The sequence below is a fragment of the Petaurus breviceps genome, unplaced genomic scaffold (assembly GCF_028583685.1).
Source record: "Petaurus breviceps papuanus isolate PSGF00001 unplaced genomic scaffold, PetGlider_PUasm1.0 91133, whole genome shotgun sequence".
Classification (NCBI taxonomy): domain Eukaryota; kingdom Metazoa; phylum Chordata; class Mammalia; order Diprotodontia; family Petauridae; genus Petaurus; species Petaurus breviceps.
In genome coordinates this window covers 8,654,862-8,660,249 of record NW_027187419.1, presented here as the reverse complement: position 1 = coordinate 8,660,249, position 5,388 = coordinate 8,654,862, and positions in this window count along the sequence as shown.

Here is a 5,388-nt window from a genome sequence, read left to right as displayed (position 1 = left end):
AATAGAGATTGTTTCATTCTTTGCATTTCTATCCCAAGTATCAAGCCCACCAGATGTGTGACTGCATTGGTAGTGGGAATGCCTAGTGGAGGAATTCACTCTTCCTAGTCAGTCCAGGCCTTCTCTGTAATTCAGAGACTGGCCCTGAGATAAATGACTTGTGAAGTGTTACACACTCAGTAAGGATTAGAGACTGAATTTGAGCCTAGCTTTCTGGCTCCCAGGCCAGCTTTCATTCATTATACAACACTACCTCTCCATCTGGTACATAGTAGGCACTTAAATGCTGTTTGGTTGATGGAAAGGTTCTCTGCATAGGGAAGGATCAAAAGAACACCTTGGAAGAGAAACGCTAAAGGGAATTTGTTTCTTAAGATAGAATTAACCCAGGCAATGTATTGTCCATGTGTACTCTCCTCCAATTTTCATCCTTCCCACCCCATCCCCATCTGATGGTTGGGAAGGTGGAGGAGGGGAAGATGAGATCTTTCACTTCTAATCATGATACACAGGTGGCCACTTCTGCTTGCATGTATCATCTATTGCATGGCTCTCCTGGCAGGATAGAAGATTGAAAAAGAGGGGAAGAACCAGGAGCCATGACAGAGAGTCAGAGAGGGGGGCAGATTTGGGCTCTGCAAAATTCCTAATAATTACACGTGTCCAAATATAGAACAGGCTGCCCCTAAGGAGAGGCCCTCCAGCAGAGGGCAGATGACCATTTACCAAGTGCTGTTGGGGAGGGGATTCTTGGTCAGGTGGTAATTGAACAAGATGATCCTGAGAGCCTTTCTAATACTAAGATTCTATGATCCCATGAATTTGATGAGAAAGACGAATGTAGAGACAGGTTTTCAGAACCAAAGAGATCTTTCTCAGCAGGATCCCCAAATTTGGTGTCACATGTTCCTTCCTAGGACTGATAGCCTTTATGTCACCTGCTCAGCCCAGAGAGAACTTCTTTGTGCTCCTGAAACCCTTTTTATGTGGAGCCAGATGGATAATATAGGATATAAAGGCCTGCGGATGATGAGTCTGATAGTTCTTCAGTGGGAGAAAAAGGGAATTTTCCTAGTCCAGAGAGGAAGCTTTACAAACCAAGATCACAGGGGCCCTAATGGGCTTTAGTTAAAATTCATGAGGTCCCTGTTATCAAAGGAGATTCTTAAAATGGACAAAATTTGCTCATGTGGGGAGGTCCACTGAAGCAACGGGAGTTCCATAGGAAAAGAACACATTCTCCCCCCCCCATCCCAGAAAGGAGACAAGTACAGTCCAACACTAATAGGCCTAACCTCAGGGCTAAAGGCAAAGAAAAAGAATCAATGTAGAGATCAAGCAGCATTTATTAAACACCTTTGATATTCCAGGCATCATGCTAAGTCATGGTGGATTTACAGATACAATGAAACAGTCCCTGCCCTCAAGGAGAGAGCATGGATATATTGTTAAGTACATAAAAATAAGGACATGTGTACATAATAAATGCCTGATAACCTAGAAGAGGAGTGGAAGGCTCAAGAAACGCCTGGGCAGGAGGGAGGGGAGGGGAAGAGTTTGAATTGAGGCTTGCAGGAGGTGAGGGACTCGGAGCCATAGAGGAGAGAAGGGAGCGCATTTCCAGGATGGAGGCAGGCTGCACAAAGGCATGGACACAGGAGATGGGCTGAAAAGAGCAAGACGGCCTTTCAATTGAATTTAAAAATGCATGAAAGGGGATAATATGTAATAAGACTGGAAAGGATGTTGGAGTCAGATTGTAAAGTGTTTTCAGTGCCAAACAAAGGAGTGTGGAATTGATCTTGGAGGTAATAGGAAGCCACTAGAGTTTAATAGGGTTGGGGTAGAGGAAAGAGGTTGAATTGGTCAGATCTGTGTTTAGGGTAACACTGAGGCAGGGGCCTGGCGAGCATCTCAACACCCCTCTCACCTTTCCTACCATTCCTGCCCCACCCCTAACCAAGGCGAGTAAGAAGACTAGGCTTCTCTCTTCTCCAGCTCAAGAGTTAATTTTCAAATCCGTTTGCATCTATTCACTTTATATGATGCTGTATGTGCGTGCGTGTTTTGTCTCCACCGTGAGAATGTAAGTTCCTTTGCACTGGTATCCCCAGAGCCCAACCTAGTACTTGTTGGAGATGTAAAGGGAAGTCAACAGAGACAAGAAAACAATACACACGATAACTGTTATCCAGTTGTATGTGACTCCATTTGGGGTTTTCTTGGCAAAGATACTGCAGTGGCTTGCCATTTCTTTCTCTAGCTCATTCTACAGATGAGGAAACTAAGACAAATGGGGTGAAATGACTTGCCCAGGGTCACACAGCTAGTAAGCTAGCAGATGAGACTTTCTTACTCCAGGCCCAATTCTCTCTCTCTACAGCACCACCTAGCTGCCCCTAGTATACAGCACCACTGTTTCTCTTCCTGTCTTTCCAGAATATAATCAAGTACCATGATGATAAGAGAGTGGTTTGCCACTTGATTTGTTTCCCTTGGGTTCACATTCTAATGGAACAAAGTTAAATGATTTGCTCTGTAGTCACATAGCTAGTGAGTGTCTGAGACAGGACTGAAAGGAGGTCTTCCTAACTCCAGGCCCAACTCTCCATCGGCTGAACCAGGAAACTGCCTCCATATACAATCACTACAACAATGTAAATAGAAAGACTAACTTCAAAACAATCAAATATTAATGTTGCAAAATCACAAAGAAAAAACTTGACCCCAAAGAAGACGTTAGGGTGGGAGGTTCGTTGCATATATTTTAAGATCTGAAGAATTGGGGTGGCTAGGTGGCACAGTGAATAGAGCACTGGGCTTGGAGTCAGGAGGACCTGAGTTCAAATCCAGCCTCAGACACTTAACACACCCAAAAAAACTAACCGTGTGACCTTGGGCAAGTCACTTAACCCCAATTGCCCTTCCTTCTCCCCTCCAAAAAAAAACTAAACTAAAAAAAAAACCCAAGATCTGAAGAATTTATTTTCTTTTTTTGCTTCTCCCCCCGCCATTCCTCTTTATCTTAAAAAAACAACTGCTTTGTTAAATGCATGGTTCTCTGGAAATAGGGAGGAGAAGGGATACAGAGGGAAATTTAGGTAATGTAAAAACAGAATATGACCATTCATTCTCACCAGACTGTACTCTGGATCTCTCCATCAGAGAGATCTTCTGCTGAATACCTTCCCTCCCACCCCATTCCCTGCTCCCCTCTGCCCTGCCCTGCCAACTTTTCAGTTTACCATTAGAACATAAACTCCTTGAGGACAGGGAGTTTTTCCTTTTACTCATATTTGTATTCCCAGTGCTTAGCATAGTTTGTGGTTCATGGTGAGTGCTTAATAAGTGTTATCAACTGACTGAAAAGTTGCCTTTTTAAAAATAAAATAAATGCTTGTTGATAATTGGTTGGTTGTTCTCTAAGAATCATTACTGTAATATATCTTTAACATCATGGGAAATAAGTTAGGAAAAGTGGTAAGAAGGGAAGTATGAAGTAATAGAATTAGTCCTGGAATTAGTGTGGCCTATTCCCTATTCTGTCAGTGGTGGCCAAGAAGGATTCCCACCAAGCTCCTGGACCACAGGTACTTAGAATACTTTGGCATCTGTATTACAAGGTATGACACCTCATGAGACAAGTTTACGTTATGAAAATTCCTTCTGGCAGAATTCTACAGGAATTACCAAGCCAAGGGTTACCTAATTGTCTAACCCTTTCAAATCATCTCTGTACCAAATACTAAAACCTTTGGCTGCCTTTAAGAGAATTCTGATATCTAAGAAGCTTGTGAGTAGTAAAGTGACCGTGAAATCACTGGCATGACAGATATACAACTTGTCCCATGGCCCTGTCCTCATCTCCACGCATCAGTATTCAAGACCATAGGCCCTGGACTTTCTTTTTGTCATGTTCTGGCCTCCCCAGCTCTCTTCTGCTCAGGATGCATCAGATGTACTCAGTAGACAACTGTTTAGAAAATGTGAGTGACCCTGGATGGGATTGCACCACTGAGGGATTGGGGAATGGGCTACACTAATTCTGGGGCTGATTCTATTACTTCATATTGCCCTTCTTAACACTTTTCCCATCTTTTTCCCCATGATGTTAAGAATATGTTAGAGCAATGATTCTTAGAGTGCAATCAATCAACTCTCAAGCATTTATTTTATTTTATTTAGAAAAAAAAACTTTTCCCTCAGTTAATAATGTAGGTGCTGGTGCTGCCAATATTGTATATTTATAAGTGTATGAGATGAAAGAACCTTAGAGATCATCTAGTCCAAAGTTCTCATTTTAGAGATGAAAAAAACACAGACTTAAGAAGCTAAAAGCACCTGCCCAAGGTCACATAGGTATTAAGTAGCAGAGTCAAAATTTGAACCCAGCTCCTCTGGCTCCAAGCCCACTACTCTTTCTACTATACCATGCTGCCTTCCTCAGCATCCTCTCCATCTTCTTTCTCATGATGGTAGGGACATGCCAAAGTAGTAGTGTCCAGCCTTGTGGTCACTGGTCTCCTCTTCCATTTGATCTTGTGACACTCTGCCACTTCCTAACAGCACACCTATTTCTTCAAATGAATTTTAAAATTAACTTGTTGGAAAATCACACCTTAAGAACTGGAAATACCCCCAAAGACAGGGTTAGAAATCACTGGGTCTCAGGTCTGACAATAGCTTGGACCTGGAGAACTCCAATGTCTAAAGACTTCAGATGTGATGTTCAGAGGCACCTGACCTGGTCATGCCTCACTTGGCTACTTAATTAGGGTCAAAAGTTGGTGGTGGGATAAGCAGACACTTCAAGAAGAGGTCTTAAACATGAATTTTTTTCATATATTGATAACTAGTTCAATATAATTTGTTTCCTTTGTAATCCTATATATTTTATTTTATGCATTTTAAAAGCATTATTCTTGGAAGGTGTCTATAGGCTTCGTCACACTCCCAAAGACATCCCTGATGCAAAACAAGTTAAAGGTCCCAGCTCTGGGAGAAGTCAAGAACAGTGAGAAAAAAATCCTCTATTAGAATGTGAACCCAAGGGAAACAAATTAAATAAGTGATGAGAATTAGAATTCTACCCACATGACTCCAGCTATTCATCCAGTGACAATAAACTCACTACATCTTTAACATATGCACTAACCTGAGGATCTCAATGCTTAACAAAAAGACCCTGCCCAGCTACATGGCTCTTTCAGCTGATCATGCCCAGATCAGTCCTTTATCTCCATTTGCATCATATCACACAAAGTGAGATTTATGTTTGCCATCCATTCATCAATAGTAATGGTATGGCAGATTCCAAGGCTTCTTCATATGTAAAATGAATACATTTTTAGTATTCATTTTTAAATTTTGAGTTCCAAATCCTCTCTC